Source organism: Neovison vison, chromosome 9 (assembly GCF_020171115.1).
Source record: "Neovison vison isolate M4711 chromosome 9, ASM_NN_V1, whole genome shotgun sequence".
NCBI lineage: Eukaryota > Metazoa > Chordata > Mammalia > Carnivora > Mustelidae > Neogale > Neogale vison.
In genome coordinates, this window is record NC_058099.1 from 28,562,495 (window position 1) to 28,586,193 (window position 23,699).

The following is a 23,699-nucleotide window of genomic DNA, read 5'->3' on the forward strand; positions in this document are numbered from 1 at the left end:
GCACTTACTGGTTGAATATTGGATGAAGTGGCAAGTAAAGTTGAGGTACCAGAATTTTCTTTATTTTATATTGGGAAGTGACTCCAGTGAGTTAGGGAAATAGAAATGATGTATGGACTTTAAATATGTAACTCACCTATTTGCCTCTCTCATTCTAGAGAACTCCATAAACAATTCCTCTAACAAAGTCTGAAGAAATGTATTGGTGTATAGGGAATGCCCAATATCATTCCCAGATTCAGTGATTCACTGTGAGGACTTGCAGGATTCATGACGTTTAGTTGTACTCATGGCTATGATTTATTAGAGAGAAGAGATACAAAAAAAAAAAAAAAAAAGAATCAGTATAGGGAAAATGTGCATGGGAGGAAAGTCCAGAGGAAACCAACCTCAAGTTTCCAAGAATCTTATCTTGGTGGAGGCCCATAGGGCATGTTTAATTCCTTTAGCAAGGTGTTATGACATCATGGAGAAAGGTTGTCCATCAGGGAAGCTCATTAGAAAGTCACTGCTCAATGTTTTTATTGGGACCTAGTCATATAGGCACCCTCTTCTTAGTAAGTCCCAACATTTCAGACTTCAGAAGTAAAGCAGGTGTTCAGCATAAACCATATCATTTATACAAACCATCTAGGCAGAGTAAGGCATTTTTATCAGTGCTAGGAATTGTGAAAACCCTTCTAAAATCCAAGTCCCTGGAATCTAACCAAATTCCAACCATACATGTAGGTCTTTCTAAGGAAGGCAGTCTCAGGCCTGCTATGTTAACTTTTTGCAGCCCAGTTAATGAGAAAACAGCATTTTTGAAAAATGTTTGAATGTCTCTGTTCTGTAGTTTTGCCTTCTGATGTAAGATTCTATAGTTGAGAAAGGACCACTGATTTCAGTGAGGGTGAGAGAATAGCAGGGTGCCAGATGGAAAGTAGAGGCACTTAATTTCTACTTGTTCAGAGGCCATATGAATATGGGTTTGGTTACACCAAATGATAAACATGGTAAACACAACAGTCTAACCCTAGCAGATATTTCTTCATTACAATGGTTTACAGTGTTCTTAGGAATAAAGGAGATACACAGATAAGGTGCTACTTGGAATTCATAATCAAAAAAGGCCAAGAAATATTTTCAGTTGCAGTGAATCTGATTATTGAATCATCAAAATAGCAAGTTTCAAACTTTCAGTAGTTACTAATTCTAGGCATTTGTAAATAAAGGGAGACTGGGTTCACCTAAGGAACCATAATATAATCAAATCATAGATGCTCTGACTCTCCCTCTTATCATGCCCTAAAGTGATCTGTATCTCTTTATCCAAGTAACAATGTACACCATAAAGGAGCATATAAAATTTGGGGAATTTTGGACAGTTGCTATGGTAGATTGCAACCTGCACATCCCCATTTACTCTCTTATTCATAATATTTTTAAATTCCTTATTAAAGTCTGTAATCTTGTAATCCTTGTAGTAGTGTGTGTGTGTGTGTGTGTGTGTGTGTGTGTGTGTGTGTGTGTGTGCGCGCGTGCGGGCACGCACGCACGCTATTTTAATTGAACTCTGAGTAATAAACTTGTTCCAAGATAATAATGGTTTTGGTACAAGTTTGTCACTGAAACACACCAGGAAATGTGGAAGAGACTTATGATAGGGAAAGGAATACAGTTTTTAAACTTGTCAATCATGCATTAGGCCCAGTGGATTCTGTCCATTAAAATGCCTTCCATTTATGAGTAAATAGTAAGGATACATCTTAACTAACAACATCCTCATACTTCTTGATGTTATGGAAACTAATGACTTTAAGAAAGACCAAATGGAAGTTTCTGGAATAATTCTGTGTGTCAGTATTGAGTATTTGCAAACGACATATCAGATAAAGGACTAGTGTCCAAAATCTATAAAGAACTTAACAAACTCAACACCCAAAGAACAAATAATCCAATCAAGAAATGGGCAGAGGACATGAACAGACGTTTCTGCAAAGAAGACATCCAGATGGCCAACAGACACATGAAAAAGTGCTCCATATCACTCAGCATCAGGGAAATACAAATCAAAACCACAATGAGATATCACCTCACACCAGTCAGAATGGCTAAAATCAACAAGTCAGGAAATGACAGATGCTGGCGAGGATGCGGAGAAAGGGGAACCCTCCTACACTGTTGGTGGGAATGCAAGCTGGTGCAACCACTCTGGAAAACAGCATGGAGGTTCCTCAAAATGTTGAAAATAGAACTGCCCTATGACCCAGCAATTGCACTACTGGGAATTTACCCTAAAGATACAAATGTAGTGATCCAAAGGGGCACGTGCACCCGAATGTTTATAGCAGCAATGTCCACAATAGCGAAACTATGGAAAGAACCTAGATGTCCATCAACAGATGAATGGATCAAGAAGATGTGGTATATATACACAATGGAATACTATGCAGCCATCAAAAGAAACGAAATCTTGCCATTTGCGACAACATGGATGGAACTAGAGCGTATCATGCTTAGCGAAATAAGTCAAGCGGAGAAAGACAACTATCATATGATCTCCCTGATATGAGGGAGTGGTATTGCAACATGGGGGCTTAAGTGGGTAGGAGAAGAATCCATGAAACAAGATGGGATAGGGAGGGAGACAAACCATAAGTGACTCTTAATCTCACGAAACAAACTGTGGGTTGCTGGGGGGAGGGGGGTTGGGAGAAGGGGGGTAGGGTTATGGACATTGGGGAGGGTATGTGCTTTTGGGTAAATTGGAAGGGGAGATGAACCATGAGAGACTATGGACTCTGAAAAACAATCTGAGGGGTTTGAAGTGGCGGGGGGGGGTGGGAGGTTGGGGTACCAGGTGGTGGGTATTATAGAGGGCACAGCTTGCATGGAGCACTGGGTGTGGTGAAAAAATAATGAACACTGTTTTTCTGAAAATAAATAAATTGGAAAAAAAAAAAAAGAAACAACACTACATTGCTGTGGGAATCACACATCATAAAACTAGCAAATTTCAGAAGTGATAATCCCTATTACATTATCATTTAACTCTTCAGTTTGGCTGAGACAAAAGATAAATTTGTCCTTAAGAATTACTCAGCTTTATCATGAACTTAATTAGGTGGTTTTCCAATTGCAACTACTATCCCAAACGTGCTTTCCTTACTAAAGCAAATCAATACAGCCCCTGGCGTCTGTTATGCTGTTATTGATCCAGAGATAACTTTTTCCCCCCAAACCAGTAAACAGCAAACATAAAAAGCTTTCTGCCTTCACCTGGCAGGGACAGCAGCTCAGTAAGTTACTTCTGAATCTTAAGCCACCAACTAGTTTTAAAAAGATCTTGGAAGACAGGAAAAAGAACTTCTCTTTATTAAAGAAAAGTTCTATCCAAGAATATGTGACAAAGTCAATGAAAATACAGGTTTTCTTCCTTGCTAAACTTTCTACAAGTCCAGTGATTTGCAGTATACCGGGGTATCCCCTTCAAAGGTACAGATAAATGCATCATAGAACCAGTCTTACTAACAATTAGTTAAAATACCTAGTGAGTTTAATAAAAATTTGGGTGTAATGGAGATGCAATGTATGGCATGACAATTATAGTTGAATTTTGGAACTCTGAAAACAAATTATATAAAATACAATTAAAAAAATACTGTATCACATATTTGAAACTTGTTAGGAGTAAATCTTAAAAGTTCTCATCACAGAAAAAAAATGTGCAACTATATATATGGAAAGGTATGTTAACTAGACTTACTGCTTGGATCATTTACAGTATATGCAAATATCAATTTGTGTTATATACACAAAGCTAATATTACACTGCATTGTCTATTATACCTCTGTAAAACAAATTAAAAATGAAAAAAAAATGATGAATTCAAATTACTTTTGAGTATGCTACCCCAGTTCATTTAGTTGTTACTGAAAGGTTTTTCCATTTAAATCCTTTACCTAGCAGTTAGGTTTCAGTTTGAGCAATCTGATATGCAGCTTTATGATTCAGCAGATCCACTGATGCACACAATTCCTGTAGCAGAAAGGAGTGGTTTATTTAGACTATGGCAAAACCTAATAAGAGAATCACTGTAAAGGCCTCAGTTCTTTTCCTTTGTTCTTCCTTCTTCCCTCCCATCCTCTGTCTTTCCCTCCCTTCCTCCCTTCCTCTCTTTCTTCCCTCCCTAGCTCTTGCCCACTCCATTCCCCTCCCTCCCTCCCTCTCTCTCTTCTTTTCTTCCTTCCTTCCTTCCTCCCTTCCTTCCATTAAAGTCATTCCCTCTTTAATAAAGTAGTGATTCTCCTTTTAAGAAAGGCCATTTAGGGACACCCAGTTGATTAAGCATCTGTCTTAGTCTCAGGTCATGATCCCAGGGTCCTGGGAGGGAGTCTCACAGCAGGCTCTCTGCTCACAAGAGCCTGCCTCTCCCTCTTCCTCTGCTGTGCCCTCTGCTTGTGTTTGCTTTCTCTCCCTCTCTCTTTCTCAAATAAATGAATAAAATCTTAAAAAAAAAAAAAAGGCTTTTTATCTGTTGCTAAGCCCTCATGAAGTTTGAACATCTGACCATGGGACAAGTGAACATGCCTCCTACCAAGCTGTGCATTACCAGCTAGGTGTTATCTGTCCATTTAGCCTTCAGGCAGTTGTGCCCTGCAGCACTCTTTTTGTCGAGTTAATATACTTTTCATGACACTAGACCCAAGGATGTTCTGAAAGCTTAAATTATTTGCGGGTAAAAATCTTACTATCCCCAGCACTTTGGTTTCACTTCTTCTCTGTCCTCAACTCATACTTAAGGATTCATGTGGATGACTTATAAATAATTGAACAAGTTGGAAAATGAAAGGCTGATTTACAAATGACTTTATTGGTTGTAACAGCCAAAAGTTCACTCTATGCCATTAGATCCTCATTCAGAATTATCCTAAACATATACAGAGAAGTTCTTTTATTGTGAAAAAATCTTTAATCAGGAAATAGCATTGCCTCTGCTTGGAAGATGAGATGGCTTGAAATAAGAATCTTCAGGGATTCAAGGACAGTCAGCAGTTTTTTGGGCTGATGATCAGAGATTTGGGAGGAAGAAAGTTGAAGAATTAGTGATAAAGATGTTTCAAAAAGAAGTAAATGGCTGGATCTCACAAAAGTGGTAAAATAAGTGTTTTATATACATATTCATTAGATATCCCACTCCGAAGGTGGTTCTTGTTAGATGATAAGAACATCTATTTGTATAAGTATCAGTGATCTCTGAGTAGGTTAAAACAGACATTGCTATGTATAAGAGGAAAAAATAAAAGACAGTAATATAAAAAAATTGGAATTATATTTCTCTAATGAAGACACCTTGAGCTATGTAGACCATGACTGTTCCAGGAGCTTCATTTTCATGAATAAGCTATTTCCCTTTTATTTTTCTGTGCCACTGTCTTATTAAAGTTCCTTCCACTTTCACGTTCAGCTCATGGCAAAGCATTGTTACTAGAGCTCTAGGCATCAATTTTGCATGCCAAGGGACAGGAGTGAGGGAAAGCTGCAGTACAAAAGGACCCAAATATCAGCTAAGCCATGTTTTGGAAATCTTTCACAGTACTTTTATTTTTGTATCCCTGATCAGAGCTTAGCCATGTGCTTTCACCTGGATGAGGGACAAAGAAAGCTTTTAGCTTCTAGATAAAATTTGGATTCTCTTATTAAGGATGAAAAAGCAGAGGTATAGTCAGTGGAGAACAACAGCCCTGTGACAGGCTGTTTTATTTGCCATCCCTTGGCTTGATCAGTGTCTTGATTTGAAAAGAAAAAGCTATTTTGGCTGAGACAGATGTATGTATAGAATCAACAACATGGATATACCCACTGCAAAGACTTGCTTATCCTATAACTTATCTATGCCTTACAGAAGTTTACAAGAATAAAGTGATTAGGGTAGTATCAGTATTAAGGTATATGCTCTTATTCATCTGTTCATATATGGTTAATTTCTTCCTTAGCCAAAGTACTCAGGTCTGGGAACCATGAGGTTAGAAGTCTTGGATGACTTCTGTTACCATCATATCCAATCACTTATACATAAGTTTCTAATCCTACTTTCTGGAGTCTATTGATTTAACTTAACAGGAGAAATAATTCTACCAAAGAATACAGAAAAAGTTTCTAATAAATTAGAGATGTTACCTCTATATATCAAACTGTGTGACTGGGCTTTATAGTGGGCCAAGGGAGGAGTATAGATGGAACTAAGAAAACCATTCCATGGTTTTCTTCTAGTACTACCAAAACCAGTAAATGTTAACAGAAACCATTACAACTATTTTAAAATACAGGCACAAAAGATTCTTAGGTCTGTATAGAGGAATGAAAATTTGGTTTAATCATATGGTAGGTAGAATAATGGTCCCCAAAAGGTGTGACATCCTAATTCTCAGACTTCTGTAACATAATTGTAACATAATTTTTAAATTGTAACATAATTATGTTACCTCCAGAAAGTACATTGCAGATGCTGTTAAGGTAAGGAATACCTACGTGGTCCCAAGATAATCAAATGTTTTTGATTTAAGAGGGAGATAGGAGAGTAAGAGAGATTTGAAGATTTTATACACCTAGCTTCAATGTTGGAGAAAAGGAACATAAGCCATGGAATCAAGAGTCCTCTAGAAGACAGAAAACCAGAAATAGTTTTTTCCCTAAAGCTTACAGAAGAAATGCAGCCCTGCCAATACCTTGATTTTATTACCGTAAGATGTGTTTCAAAACTATAAAATAATATTAACTTATGTTGTTTTAAGCAAATATTTATATCAACAATAGGAAATTAAAGCATACTGTTTGGTCAAAAACTTTAAAACTAATGTTGGTTGAATGGAAAGGAAACTTGGAATGCTAACAAAGAAAGAAACTTTTGGAGGTGATATGTATGTTTATGGCATAGATTGTGGTTATGGTTTCATGGATGTATACGTACCTCCAAAGTCAGCAACCTGTATACATTAAATATGAACAGCTTTTTATATTTAAAAAAGAGACCATTCACAGAGTTGGGTTTAAAAAAAAAAGAAATTTAAAATACAAATTATAACCATGTAGCTAGTTGTAGAAATGAATACTGTGGCCTCTATTTACCTTTTTTTCTTCGGGGAATCATACATGTATTTATTTTAACTGATTTTGTATTGTTTCCTATTCTTTTGCTTCTTTTTTAAATAGAGGACTTTGGTGGTGGTGAAATGTGTATGTGTGTGTGTGTGTGTGTGTGTGTGTGTCTATATATGTTATGGGATATAGAAGCAAAAGGATGCCTGAACTATTTATTTTACCTGGAGATCTTGGTTTGGAACTGATTGGTGTACTTGCCTAAGGAGATTTTGGGTGAGGTCTTTAGGAATGTGGAGGATTCCAACATCTGCTGTTTGAGGAAGGGTTGCATTATGTTGATTGAGAACAGATTAAATCAATAGAGCCAAATATCCAAAGGGGGCATGGATATATAAATTAAACTTGATCAGTCTGAAACTTCCACTTGGAATTTCTGTTTGGAGTGAAGGACACAAAAGAGCAGGGGTATTTTAGGAATTATTCATGCGGGAGAAGAAAGTTAACATTATCAGAGGCCGAATCGATTCTTCTGTGACAATAGTAACTTAACCCTATGGTTGAGCTCATGATACCGACTGTATTTTTGGCAACATAACTTCCCCTTTGGATTTTATATTTATGTGAGTATTTTTTCCCCAGGCTTTCCATAGATGCTGTAAATTATTTGGTATTCTTTCAATAAAATGTGGGGTTCTTTTTTGTTTTGTTGTTGTTGTTGTTTTGTTTGTTGTTGTTTTTGTCATTTTTGTTGTTGTTGCTTGTTTATACTATGCAGTGTCAACTTTTGTATCGGGAGAGATAAGTTTAATTTAGATAACATGACTATTATTAGGTCATGTCATATATCTTTCCTTGGGTCAATGATATTTCCAAAAGTTTTACCATGTGTTAATTGAAATACAATATAATATATCTCAGATCCTTTGCTCTTAACCCTATGGATTTTGAATGAATAGAATGGCTAAGATCATCTTTCAGGTTCTGAAAGTAGAGAAAGGAACTCCTTAGATAAATGGCATAGTTCATTGACAAGGGTGGACATCATAGTTTACATAAGAATTGACATTTTGATTTATTTTGTTTTATCAACATTTCTGCATAGGTACATTTGTCTGATAAACACTGTTAAGCTCTGGATCTACTGAAAACAGTCACTTTCTATAAAAGTAAGACTGAGGTCCAGACTTAGGCTGTGCTGGTTCAACATAATAATGCTTTCTAGGAAACTTTTTAAGTAGCCAGGCTTAGTCTTTTCAAAATGTTTGTTTTCCTTTTTCTTTTTCTCTTTCTTTTTTTTTTTTTTAAGATTTTAGTTATTTATTTGAGAGAGAGTGATAGCATAAGCAGGGAGAGGGCCAGAGCAGGAGGGGAAGCCAGAAGGAGAAAATCTCAAGCAGATTCTGTGCTGAACATGGAGCCTGTGGTGGCTGGCTCTTAGGATTCTGAGATCATGACCTGAGCTGAAACCAAGAGTCAGGTGCTTAACTGACTGATCCACCTTGAAATGTTTGTTTTCAAACTTTGAGGGTAGGGATATTAAAATATTCTGGCATTTTCTTTTTCTGAGATAATTATGGTCTAAAATACTGTGGAACTCAGAGGTGCCTGGGTGGCTCAGTCATTAAGTGTCTGCCTTCAGACAGATATGAATTAGGTCATGATCCCAGGGTCCTGGGATCAAGCCCTGCATTGGGCTCCCAGCTCAGTGGGAAGCCTGCTTTTCCTCTCCCACTCCCTCTGCTTGTGTTCCCTCTCTTGCTGTGCCTCTTTCAAATAAATAAAATCTTTAAAAAGTACTCTGGCACTTAGTATCTCCAGGCCAGCATTTCTCAAATTTTGATCTCAGGACACTTACAAATTATTGAGGAATACATGACTTATTGTATGTCTGGGTAATCTATCTATCTGTATATATCTATATCTATATCTATCTATATAAACATATATATATGTTTATCACATTAGTTAAATCTGATAAATATTTAAAATATAATAATATACAAATAAACATTCCATTAGTTTCCATAGTGATAATGCCACATATCATGTAACCTTTGGAAGTCTCTTTTGTATATGTATGAGAGAAAAAGAGTAGAAAAGGAAAACCATGCCTTAGTATTATTATGAATAGTTTAATTTCATGAACTCCCTTGTCTCAGAGACTCATTAAGAGTCTACAGACCACATCCTGAGAAACATTACTGTAGGCATTTGTAAATACAAGTCTGCATGTTTCCAAGATTTTACAGAAACTCAGATATTTTATTTAGGCATTAACACACATCTGAGTGCATTTGCTATGTCTCAATCTTGTAATAAATGCTTTTTGTATAAAATTTACCCTTATTTTATGGATAAAGGAATTGGAGCTCAGAAAGGCAAGCAGTTTGTCTAGAGTGAGAGTATTGGTGTATTTCAAACTTAGTCTCTCTAATTCCTTCTAACAGAGGTGTTGCTATTTTCACTCTATCATCGTTTAGCATTCCAAAAGCAATAAAGTTCAATAATGTGTATTGGATTATAGTTTACAAGGAATTAATATTAAATTTGAAAATATATATTAACTTAGAATGTAGATTATTTTTGTCACCAATTCACTGTAGCCTCATGGGCATTTTTTCTATTCGTCTTTGAGAATTTTGACTAATGTCCTAAAAATTCCAGTGGCAAATTTTTGTATTTGTATTGGTAGAATGGTATTTCCATGAATGATAGAATGAAATGAGCTTTCCAGTTTTGATTTTCATTTTATTATTTTATAATGAAATGTGAAGTTTATCTCTTTTAAAAGGATCATCTTTGATAAAAAGAAGAGAAAAGCTATTTTGTCCTTTATGTTTTTTGTAGACTTAGAGTTATGTAATCACCAAGGGTTTCTGTCAGGAAAGAAAGTTTCAAGCAATTGGCCATTTTGATAAGTTTCTACTTTTTCTGGAATTTTGAGATGGCTGTGACCCTCCAAGAAAATGGAAACATTATTGGCACCTGATATTTCCACCGTTAGGGATCAAATCACTAAAACATTGATCACACTGTATGCTCACAGTGTGGGCAGCTTCTTGCTAAAAAAGTCATTTTAATTGCCTTTCTTTTTTGTTAGACCAATAAATAAATTCACATTGGAAATATCTTGAACTCAATCAGCCACCTGGGTGGCTCAGTAAGTTACAAATCTGCCTTCAGCTCAGGTCATCATCTCAGTGTCCTGGGATGGAACCCTGCTTCAGGTTCCCAACTCAGCAGGTCTTATGCTCCTCCCCACCCCCACCCCTGCTTGTACTTCTCTTTTGCTCCCACTCTCTCTCTCAAAAAAAAAAAAAATGGAGTTAGAATTCCAGCTCTAATGCTTGATGGCTAGGTTATCTTGGTTGCATTAGTCCTTGTAAAATTCAGGTCAGTTCAGAAAACACCATCTGGAGTGTTGTGTACATTATCATGACATTATTATAAGCACTGGAGATAGAGAGATGAGACAGTTTCTTTCTTTGTTATTATTTTGGTTTCAGTATTACTGTAGTGGATTCAAAGAAAGGACATACATAGGAAGCTTTGCACCATAATTGTCTCATTTTTTTAAATTAACATGTAATGTTTTATTTACTTCAGAGGTACAGGTCTGTGAATCATCAGTCTTACACAATTCACAGCACTCACCATAACACATACCCTCCCCAAAGTCCATAACCCAGCCACCCTACCCTACCTCCCCAGCCCTCAGCAATCCTCAGTTTCCTGAGATTAAGAGTCTCTTATGATTTATTTCCCTCCCCAGTCATATCTTGTTTCATTTTTTCCTCCCTACCCCCCATAATTGTCTTACTATTTTAAATTAATCATCTGTTATAGTTAATTACATTTTCCTTTAGTGGCTAACATTTTTTAGTGGTTAATACATTGTTTGTCAGAATGTTAAGAAACCTCTAAGTTTCACTTTAACTTTACTATTTACTATTTAAAATTATCATATGAAAATTCAAGATAAAAATGGGCACTGTGTGCATATACCAGTGTGATTCTGTGCATTTATTAGCAAACTTTTAAAATGTGCAGAAAACATGAGTGACTCATTCTAGGTAAACCAGTTAGAAACATTTGTCTTTTTGTATTTTGCTTTGTGATAATTGTAAACAGCCCTTACAAGTTATCTTTAATTTCTGTTTTATAAATTCTGTGGTAAGATGTGTTTAACTCCTATGTCACAGTCATTTTAGAAAAAAAATGCTTTATTGTTTTATATGGTGTTCATAGAATGATAATAATAATTCTAATATAGGAAATCCAATAACTCAGACCCTAGGTAAAAAATTATATATCCTAGTTATATATCTATAAACATTTATATCAATCCATTATCTATCTGTTAATTTATATATTTAGAAAAAAAATACACTCATATTTACATGTTCTTCTGTTACTGTGTTTTCAACCTGGGAACCATGTCTGCTTGTTTACCAATGTATATCTTATCCGTAGAACTAACACATAGTAAGCATTCAATATATATTCATTGAAAAAACAGGATAGATGGATTAATAAATGAATGTAGTTAAGAGAAAAAGAGTGTTATGGAGAGGACAGAAAAGAAAATTTTTACTGGGGAGTTTTTTTTTAGAATAAGTGTTATTTGAACTGATTCTTAAAGAAAGAATGGGAATGCATACATTAGGAAACGATGAAAGAGAAATTGTTCTGGGTAGAGAAAATAGAGCAAGCAGACTGTAAAATAGAACACATAGATTTGGGGGCATAGCCTGGAGTCCAGTTGGGAAAGAACAGAGGAATCACAAAAGGGAAGAGTGACAGATATGTTCATAAAACTATGATTGGGGCATATATTAGCTTATTTTTTTAATGTTTTCACAGAATGAGATTTTTTTCCATAAGTGATAAAATATTAGTCATTAGCTAAAGACAAGTATGAAGTTCAATATTCTTTTTTTCTCATTAAGCTTGTTTTAATGGGTATCAAAATCCTGTGACAGATTTTTGGTCAAGTTGTTTCCATTAAAAAGTACTAAAATCAGTATTTTTGGAAACAATTTGACCAAAATGATTTCACTTGTATGTGAAATTTAAGAAATGAAACAGATGAACACAGGGGGAAAAAAAGAGAGAGGGAGGCAAACCATAAAACAAACTCTTAACTCTAGAGAACAAACTGAGGGTTGCTGGAGGGGTGGTGGGTGGGTGGAAGGGTTAAATGGATGATGGGTATTAAGAAGGATAGTTGTGATGAGCTCTGCATGTTATATAGAGGAAATGAATCAGTAAATTGTATTTCTGAAACGAATATTATAATATATGTTAAGTAACTGGAATTTAAATAAAAACTTGAAAATACACAAAAAAGTACTGATTATAGAACTACTAACTTAAAATTGCCACATATGCACAAAAAAGCCCAAATGGTCCACAGAATATTCTCCTTTCCTTCTGAATGTTTTACAATGCGTTTTTATCATTAACCAGTCATTTACTATTAAAATTAAATGGCCAATTGACACAAACAGTTCTGACACTGTTCTTCCACTACTGATTAAGACTGGGGTGGCAGGTATTGGAGATAATATTCATTTAGGCTTCTGAGCTTTCGGGGCAGACCTGATGATCTTGCCAGCTCCAGCTGCATTCTTATCTACTGCTTTGGTGACACCCAGAGCAACCGTCTGTCTCATGTCACTAACAGCAAAACATTCTGGAACAAGATAGTCAGAGAAGCTCTCAACATACATAGGCTTGCCAGGAATCATATTAGTGATGGCAACATCACTGGATTTCAAGAACTTGGGGCCATTACAGCTTTCTTCCAAAATAACAGTCACCTCCTTGAGCTCAGCAAGCTTGCAGGCAGAGTGAGCTGTGACAGTACAGTACAGGTGTGTATCTAGCACTGATTTGGCTTGGATGGTTCAGGGTAATCACTTGAGCTGTGAAGCCAGCTGCTTTCACTGGTGGGTCATTTTTTCTGTCACCAGTCATATTACCATGATGAACATCTTTGACCGATACATTCTTGATATTGAAGACCACATTGTCCCCAGGGAGGGCCTCACTCAAAGCTTCATGGTACATTTCAATAGACTTTACTTCAGTTGTAACATTGGAGCAAAGGTGGTCAAAATGCTAGATTTAGGAACACTTGTCTTCACTCAGCCCACATACTGCCCCACAGGGGCAGTATCTGTGCCACCAATTTTGTAGATGTACTTAGCGGGCAGAATCAATGGCTTGTCAGTTGGATGAGTTGGTGGCAGAAATGTAATCGAGAGTTTCAAGCAGCATGATTGCTTCAAGTAGCACTGGCATTGCCATCCTTATGGGTGACTTCCCATTCCTTGAACCAAGGCATATTAGCATTTGGTTCTAGTACATTGTCACCATTCTCACCAAGAAATTGGCATAATTGCTACTGTGTCAGGAAGATAGCCAATTTTCTTAATGTAGGTACTAACTTCTTTAATGATGTCCTTGTATCTCTTCTGGCTGTCGGACAACTCAGTGGAATCCATGTTGTTAACACCAACAGTTAATTGTTTCACACCCAGTGTGTTACTCAGAAGAGCATGCTTAGGGGTCTGACCAATCCTGGAGATACCTGCTTTTTTTTTTTTTTTCCAATTTATTTATTTTCAGAAAAACATTATTCATTATTTTTTCACCACACCCAGTGCTCCATGCAAGCCGTGCCCTCTATAATACCCACCACCTGGTACCACAACCTCCCACCCCCCCGCCACTTCAAACCCCTCAGATTGTTTTTCAGAGTCCATAGTCTTTTAATTCACCAACACCAGCAGCAACAATCAGGACAGAACACTCAGCCTGAGCCCAAGGTGTGCCTGTATTCAATTTTTGATAAAGCCTCTGTGTCCTGGGACATCAATAATGTCACATAATACTTAATGGTCTCAGATTTCCACAGGAAGAAATCAACAGTGATATCATGTTCATTTTCATGTTTAGATTTCAGTTTATTCAAGACCCAGGCATACCTGAAGGAGCCCTGACCTGTCTCAGCAGCCTCCTTCTCAAATTTTTTGGTAGTTCTTTTGTCAGTCCCACAACATTTGTAGATCAGATGACCAGTAGTGATAGACTTGCCAGAATCTACATGTCCAATGATGACAATGTGAATATGAGTCTTTTCCTTTCCCATTTTGGTTTAGGTTTAGTGGTGGTTTTCACAACACCTATGTTCTTGTGGCAAACCAGTTGTGAAAAAATGAAGTTAGTAGTCTAATAGAGAACCCCCTAACTAGCTTTTATTTCTTCACTTAAAGAGTAAAAGGACTGGTCTGGCTATGGCCATTTCAGCTTTAAAATAGTATTAATATATCATTATTATTGGACCCCAAACCATATGGTCTAAAATGATAAATTCATTCTTTTGCAAAATTTAAAAGGCTACTTGTATCTACTAAGTGGTTTTCTACAATATTTTTTATAATCATTAGTATATGACCCAAGTTAGCTTTTTACTCAGTTATTAAGTAATATTTCTATAAATAATTCAATTTTATCTTTCCCTTATCTAAGAAGTTTCCTCAGATCTATGGGAAGATTATGAAAAATAATTTTTCTGGTTATTATTAGTAATAGGTATATTAGGGTATATCTATTTAAATCCTTTTTAGAAAAAGGCAGATCATAAATAAAAGCATAACAGGGCACCTGGGTGGCTCAGTCAGTTAAGCCCGACTCTTGGTTTTGGCTCAGGTCATGATCTCAGGGTCCTATGATCAAGCCCCATGTTGGGCTTGATGATCAGTGTGGAGTCTACTAGTCCCTCTCCCTCTGTTCCTCCCCCTACTCTCTCTCTCTCAAATAAATAAATAAAATCTTTTGAAAAATAAATGAAAACATAAGATTAGATACATAACTTGTATTTTAGCACATAATATTTATGCACTATTCATAAATTAATGGTTTCCAAGACCATATGTAACTTATCTAATTAAATAGCTTTAGACTGCTTTAATATTTGAAAAAACATTTATATTTTAATAGTATTAACTTCTTCCTGACTGAAACGTTTATATCTTCATTGATAGCTGCATGACTAAGTACAGCACAGAGTTTGTATCAGATTCCACAAAATTTTAGGAGCAATTTTGTTATTTGGATTTCTTATCAAGATTGAAGACAGTTTCAAAATTTAATACCTAATTTTACCAAATATTGGCGACAAGTTGGGGTCTTTTCTTAGCCTCATATCAATTCTTCCCTAAAGTAAAACCAAGATCTTGGATACATCTTATCCAGACTCAGAGTTAATATCATATGTAGTCATGATACTATTCTCAAAATTAAGATAATTGAGATAATATTATTAACATTGATAAGATACTATTAACCAAATACAAAATTTATTTTGACTTCACTATTTTTCTTTTTTTTTTTTTTTTTTTGGTCTTCCATGATCTAATCCAAAAGCTTGCATTGCATTTTGTTGTCCTGTTTTCTTAGTTGTCTCTGGTTTGTGACAGTTTCTCAGCCTTTAATCGTCTCTCATGACATTGACATTTCTGAAGAGCATTTGACACTTTGGGAAGTATTTTGTAGATTGCCATCCAGTTTGGGTTGGATGTCTGTCTGATGTTTTCTCATGACTATGTTGAAGTTCTGAATTTTGGGAACAAATAGAAGAGATGGACTCTGCTGATATAAATGGATCACATCAGCAGTTACATGACTTTCTGGCTTATTATGCTGATATTAACCTTGTTTAAGGTCGTGTCTTCCTGGTTTCTTCACTGCATGTTATAATTTTCCCTCAGGTAATTAGCAATACCTGAAGGAAAATAATTTGAGGTTATACAAAGTTCTACCTCTCTTTATAATTTTACCTACTAATTTTGACCTACAACAGTTATCACTGTGAGGTTCTAATCTTCCTTATTTAGCTCCATTTATTAAAAGAATTCTTCTGTAATTATATATCTTTTCTTTATATTCATATGCACTCAGGCTTATTTGTTTTAATCTCAGGGTTACTATGCAAAACTATCATTGTTTCTCAAACTGTGTTAGCTTTGGCCACTTGGAGCTCTTTCACATTGCTTCTGTGCCCCTTTGACATGGCATCATCATTGTCATTGTCTTCTTCCTTTATTAGTTCTTTATCTCTTGGCATGTAAAGACCTTTCTGGTTTATGTTGTATTTTTCTTTATCTTTTCTTTGGAATCAGCTACTTCTCCAAGGGTACCTGGTCTCTTTTACTGGGGATGGTATTTAGAAACAAGATCTGTGCACTAGTTCGCTAGTTTAACTAGCTGCTACCTGGGTATCACTGCTCTAGGTCCTCTCATTGGATCGAGTCAGGAAATGTTTCTCCCTATTGTGTTTCTTTTATATACACACATATTTTTAAAACCTGTGAAATCATACCAAACTTAAAATAACTAATAAGTCCAAAAACCTGATAACTCCAAATTGAATCCAAAATTTCAAGATTTATTATATCATTCTCTCTGTTTATTTCTAACTTCTTTCATTAGCAAGAAACCTGGCTTTAGTTTTCTACAATATATGTATTTTTAAAATTTTATTTAATTTTTTCAGTGTTTCAGGATTCATTGTTTATGCACCACACCCAATGCTCTGTGCAATATACACCCTCCTTAATACCCACCACCATGCTTGCCATCCCCCCACCTCCCTCCCTTCCAAAACCCTCAGGTTGTTTCTCAGAGTCCACAGTCTCTCATGCTTCATCTCCCCCACCGATTTCCCTCAATTCAATTTTCCTTTCCTTTTCCTAATGTCCTCCATGTTACTCCTTATGCTCCACAAGTAAGTAAAACCATATGGTAATTGACTTACTCTGCTTGACTTATTTCACTCTGTGTAATCTCCTCCACTCCCATCCATGTTGAAACAAAAGTTGGGTATTCATCCTTTCTGATGGCTGTGTAATATTTCATTGCATATATGGGCTACATCTTTATCCATTCATCTGTTGAACGACATCTTGGCTTTTTCCACAGTTTGGCAGTTGTGGACATTGCTTCTATGAGCATTAGGGAACATACGACATTTCTTTTCACTACATCTTTATCTTTGGTGTAAATACCCACTAGTGCAATTGAGGGTCATAAGGTAGCTCTATTTTTAATGTCTTAAGGAATCTTCACTCTGTTTTCCAAAGTAGCTGTACCAACTTGCATTCCCACCAACAGTGTAAGAGTGTTCCCCTTTCTCCACATCCTCTTCAACACTTATTTCCTGTTTTGTTAATTTTGGCCATCCTAATTGGTATTAGGTGATATCTCAGTGTGCTTTTGATTTGAATTTCCCTGATAGCTGTTGGTGATGAACACTTTTTCATGTCACTGTTAGCCATTTGTATGTCTTCTTTGGAGAAGTGTCTTTTCATATCTTCTGCACTTTTTTGACATGATTATCTGTTCTGTGTGTATTCAGTTTGAGGTATTCTTTACAGATCTTGGATATCAACCATTTGTAGTGTCATTTGCAAATATCTTCTCCCATTCCGTGGGTTGCCTCTTTGTTTTGTTGACTGTTTCCTTTGCTGTGTGGAAGCTTTTGATCTTGATGAAGTCCCAAAAGTTCATTTTCGTTTTTGTTTCCTTTGCCTTTGGAGACATGTCTTGAAAGAAGTTGCTGTGGCCAATGTCGAAGAGGTTACTGCCTATGTTCTCCTCTAGGATTCTGATAGATTCCTGTCTCACGTTGAGGTCTTTTATCCATTTCAAGTTTATCTTTGTGTACAGTATAAGAGAATGGTCGAGTTTCATTCTTCTACACATAGCTGCCCAATTGTCTCAGGACCATTTATTGAAGAGAATTTTTTCCACTGTGTATATTTTCCTGTTTTGTCAAAAATTATTTGACCATAGAGCTGAGAGTCCATATCTGGGCTCTCTGCTCTGTTCCCCTGATGTATGTATCTGTTTTTGTGCCAGTACCATGCTGCCTTGGTGATCACAGCTTTGTAGTAAAGCTTGATATCAGGCAACATGATGCCCCCAGTTTTGTTTTTCTTTTTCAACATTTTCTTAGCAATTCAGGGTCTCTTCTGGTTCCATACAAATTTTAGGATTGATTGTTCCAGCTCTTTGAAAAATGCTAGTGGAATTTTGATCATGATGGCATTGAAAGTGTAGATTGTTCTGGGCAGTATAGACATTTTAATAATGTTTATTCTTCTGATCCATGAGCATGAATGTCTTCCATCTTTTTGTGTCTTCTTCAATTTCTTTCATAAGTGTTCTGTAGTTCCTCAAGTACAGATCCTTTACCTCTTTGGTTAGGTATATTCCCAGGTATTTTATTGTTCTTGGTGTTACAGTAAATGGAATCGATTCTCTAATTTCCCTTTCTATATTTTCATTGTTAGTGTATAAGAAAGCAACTGAGGGGGTGCCTGGGTGGCTCAGTCAGTTAAGAAAGCAACTGATTTCTGTACATTAATTTTGTATCCTGCCACATTAATGAATTGCTGTATGAGTTCTAGTAGTTTGGGGAGTGGAGTCTGGATTTCCATATAAAGTATCATGTCATCTGTGAAGAGAGGGAGTTTGACTTCTTCTTTGACAATTTGAATACCTTTTTATTTCTTTTCGTTGTCTGATTGTTGTTGCTAGGACTTCTAGTACTCTGTTGAACAACAAAGGCATGAGTGGGCATCCCTGTCGTGTTCCTGATCTCAAAGGAAAGGCTGTCAGCTTTTCCCCATTGAGATTGATATTCGCTGTGGGTTTTTCATAGATTGAATTTATGAAGCTGAGGAATGTTGCCTCTGTCCCTATACTGTGAACAGATGCTGTGTCTTGTCAAATGCTTTTTCTGCATCAGTTGAGAGAATCGTGGTTCTTTTGTCTTCTCTTTCTGATTTGTTCTGTCACATTGATTGACTTGCAAATATTGAAGCACCCTTGCATCCCATGGATAAATCCCACCTGCTCATGGTGGATAATCTTTGTAAAGTACTGTTAGATTGTATTAGCTAGGATCTGGTTGAGAATCTTGGCATCCATATTCTTCAGGGATATTGGTCAGAAGTTCTCCTTCTTGGTGGGGTCTTTGCCTGGTTTGGGGATCAGGGTAATGCTAGCTTTATAAAAAGATTCTATAAGTTTTCCTTCTTTTTCTTTTTTTTTTTTTGAAACAGCTTCAGAAGAGTAGGTATTATTTCTTCTTTGAGTATTTCATAGAATTCCTCAGGGAATCTGTTAGGTTCTGGGCTCTTGTTTTTGAGAGGTTTTTGATCAGTGCTTCAATCTCATTACTAGCTATTGGTCTATTCATGTTGTCAATTTCTTTCTGTTTCAGTCTTGAACTTTATAGGCTTCCAGGAATGCATCCATTTCTTCTAAGTTGCTTAACTTATTGGCATATAGCTGCTGATAATAGTTTCTGATGATTGTTTCTATTTCCTTGATGTTAGTCGTGATCTCTTCTCTTTCATTCATAATTTTATTAATTTGGGTTCTCTATCTTTTCTTTTGGATTAGTTTGGCCATGGGTTATTAATCTTAGTAATTCTTTCAAAGAACTGGCTTCTAGTTTCATTGATGCTTTTTACTGCATCTCTAGTTTCTCTCTCATTGATCTCTGCTCTAATCTTGATTATTTCCCTTGTATGTGGGGCTGGTTTAATTTGCTGTTGATTCTCCAGTTCTTTAAGGTGTAAAGACAGCTGGTGTATTCTGGATTTTTCAGGGAGGGAGGTTTGGATGGTTATGTATTTCCCCCTTAGGACCGCCCTTGCTGTATCCCATAGGTTTTGGACTGAAGTGTCTTCATTCTCATTGGTTTCCATGAATTGTTTTAAGTTCTTGTTTGATTTCCTGGTTCATTCAAACATTCTTGAGCAGGATGGTCTTTAGGTTCCAAGTGTTTGTATTCCTTTCAAACTTTTTCTTGTGGTTGAGTTCCAGTTTCAAATCATTGTGGTCTAAGAATATGCAGGAAATAATCTCAATCTTTTGGTATTGGCTGAGCCCTGATTTGTGACCCAGTGTGTGGTCTATTCTGGAGAAATTTCCATGTGTGCTCGAGAAGAATGTGTATTCTGTTGTTTTAGGCTGTAATGTTCTGAATATATCTATGAGATCTATCAGTCCAATGTGTCATTCAAAGCTCTTGTTTCTTTCTTGATTCTTTGCTTAGATGATCTGTCTATTGCTGAGAGTGGCATTTTAAGATCCCCTACAATTAATGTGTTCATATCAGTATGACTCTTTATTTTGATTAACAGTTAGCTTATGTAGTTGGATGATCCCATATTAGGGGCACAAATATTTACAATTGTTAGATCTTCTTGGTGGATAGACACTTTAAGAATGTTGTAGAGTCCTTCTGTATCTCTAACTAGAGTCTTTAGCTTAAAATCTAATTTATCTCATATGAAAATCGCTATTCCAGCTTTCTTTTGAGGCTCATTGGCATGAAGAAGTTGCTCCATCCCTTCAGTTCCAGTCTGGATATAGCTTTAGGTTCCAAATGTGTCTGTTGTAGACAGTGTATGGATGAGTCCTATTGTTTTATCAAGTCCGCAACCCTGTGCAGAATGGGATCAGTCAGGCCATTCACGTTGAGAGCGATTATTGAAAGATAAGTTTTTATTGACATCATGTTGTCTGAGAAGCCCTTCTTTCTATAATTGTCTCTGTAAATTTCTGTTCTATGTCACTCTTGGGTTCTTTCTTCTTTTCTAGAACCCCCCCTTAATATTTCTTGTAGTACTGGCTTGGTGGTCACATACTGTTTTAAACCTTGCCAGTCTTAGAAGCTCTTTATCTCTCCATCCATTTTGAATGTCAGCCTTGCTGGATAAAGTATTGCTGGTTGCATGTTCTTCTCATTTAGAGCCCTGAATATGTCTTGCCAGCCCTTTCTGGCTTGCCAGGTTTCTGTAGACAGGTCTGACGTTATTCTGATGGACCTTTCTCTGTACTTAAGGGATCTCTTCCCCCTACCTGCTCTCAAAAGCTCTTGTCTAAAATTATGATTTGTAAGTCTCACAATCAAGTGCCTTGAGGTTTTTCTAGATTCTTTGATCTTGGGGGGGTTCTCTCTACAACTAGGATACAAGTACTGGTTCCATTACCCAGAGTGGGAAAATTTTCAGACAGAATATGTTCTACTATATCTTCTAGCGTTCTCTCTTTCTCTACCCCACTCAGGGATCCCAATAATTCTGAAGTTGGAACCTTTTATGAAACCATTTATTTCCCTAATTCTGTTTTCATGGCTTCTAAACTGTTTCTTCCAAGCCTCCTCCTGACCTTTTTTCTCTATCAGTTTGTCCTCTAGAGCACTAATTCTGTCTTCTGCCTCAGTTACCCTAGCTTTTAGAGTATTTAGATTGATTGGATCTCATTGATATAGTTTTTAACTACTTCCTGGAAGGCTTTCACTTCTGCCCTTAGAGAGTCTATGTTGTCACTAATCGGTTTTTGTTTTTTTTTTCCCCCAACCTAGCCATTGTCTGGATAATTGTTACCCTGAATTCCCTTTCTGACATACTGTTTATGTCCATATCCAATAGTTCTGATAGAGAGGGAACAGTTTCTGAATTTTTCCTCTGTTGGATGTTCCTCCTCCTAGTCTAGCTGGTGAGAGGTGGTTGAGGGGATGTATAGCTGAATATATCAACCATGTCTATGCAATGTGCACCCTGGAAAGTTTCAGGGCCATTGAAGTCACCACCAAAAAGAGCAAAAAAAAAGAATAAAAGAGAGAAAAAAAGGGAAAAAAAGAGAAAACCTAGGCAAAATTAGCCCCCTAAATAAGATTTATAAGGTACCATAAACAAAAATGAATAAATAAAATGATCAACAAAAGTAAAAGACAAGAATAGAAAAGAAAATACCAACCAAAATGAACCCCAAGAATAAGATTTATATGGTAGTAAAACAAATATACAGAAACACTAACAGAAGAATAAGATAGGAAGATGGTTTTAAACCCTCACAATGGGTGAGGAAGTTTATGTTGGTTCTTCCTGGGTGAGTCTTGTTTGGTTTTTGTTTGTTCGTTTGTTTTTTCCATTTTATTCCATTTTTATTTTATTTCTTTTCAATGTTACAGCGTCTGGGTTAATCTTTTTATCTTTGTTAAAGGACTCAACTTTCCAGAGATACAGGGAAATTAAAACTGGTGTGTGTGTGTGTGTGTGTGTGTGTGTGTGTAGTTTTGAGTAGGGAAAAAGGATTACCATGAAGCTTATATCTATATGTATTGAAAAAAGAAAAAGAAACACTGATATATGTATGAAAAAAGTTAAAATTCAAGTTAAAAATGTATTATGGAATATGTTGTGTAAAATCTCTAGTTGTAATGGCAAGTAGGTTAAAAAATTAAGAGAACAACAATTGTGAGAACAAATTAAAAAAAAAGAAAAGAAAAAAGTTGTATCTATGAAATATACAGGTTTGGGGGCAATACTGAGAGCTTAATATATTGTTTTCCCCTGATGTTGGGGTTTTACATTTTATGAGGACCCTGTGGTAGTTGTCCTCTTGTTCTTTTGGCTTGTCTTCTGGGGGCAGGGCCTGCTGCATTGTTTTTCAGTCAGTCCTGCTTGGATTGAGTTGCTCTGCTCCTTATCAAGGGGCTTGGCTCTGTGGAATCAGGTTTTTCAGGCTTTTGTTCTCTGGCAGTTTTTGTTCTTTGGCAGTGTTTTGCAGCTTTTCAGAGGTTAGTGGAAAGCAAACCCTTGCACCTAGACCTCTGCCTCAGAGAGAAGCCTCAGTCTGCTCCCCTCTGGGTGGTCCAGAACACACAAACTCCCCTTCTGCAAACTCTGCTGAACCCCGTAGCCTCCCACAGGCAGTGCGCACCCCCAGCCACCATCTCTGTGGTTACCCAAGACCCTCACTTGTCTCTGCACCCCCATGCCACTAAAACCACGAGTGATATTGGTCTGGGTGAGCTCGAACCCGGGTGGCTGCTGTTGCCAGCACTGCTGTCTGGGATTCATGCCCATGCTCAGTGCACTGCACTTGGTGGATGTGCAGGTCATGGAAGGCTGTGGGCTGGGTACCGGGACTTGAGACCATGCAGGGTTCTCTCAGTTGTGGGATGGGTGTGCTCAGACCCCAGGGTTGTGGAAGGCTACAGGCCCAGAGACTGCACGTGGGCATCCACACTAGGCTCTCTCAGGCACCCGAGAAGTGGTGTAAGCACTAGGGCTCAGGGACCACACATTGCCCCCACAACTGGGGTTCTCTCTGGCATGCGTGGTTGCCAGCAGTGACTGTCCTGGGACAGTGGGCTTAGGCCTGTGCCTGTAGCTGCCCAATTCTACCAGTTGCCCCTTAAGATTCTTCTTTTGCTCTTTTTGAGTGCTTTTAATGGGTCTCCAAGTTAATGCTTGTCCCCAATCACAAGGCACTTTCGTATTGGGGTATTATTACTTTCCAATGGGTTGCTTCTGGTGGCTCCCTCCCCCTCCTGTTTATCCTCTGATATCAGTCTGAGCATTCCCATGCCTCATTACCTCTCCAATGATATCTTCTGGCCCTGTAGAGGTTCAGAAGTGTTTAATATTACATTTCAGGCTGATTCCATGCATGTTCAGAGTGTTCTGGTAGATATTTAGTTCACTTTAGGAGACTGGATGAAACAGGGTCTCCTACTTCTCTG

The 23,699-nt window shown here is 37.0% G+C and overlaps 1 pseudogene; it reads right to left on the bottom strand.

Moving 5' to 3' along the window:
* Positions 1–12,544: 12,544 nt before the first annotated feature.
* Positions 12,545–14,240, bottom strand: LOC122916884 (annotated as a pseudogene).
* Between the last annotated feature and the right edge of the window lie 9,459 nt (positions 14,241–23,699).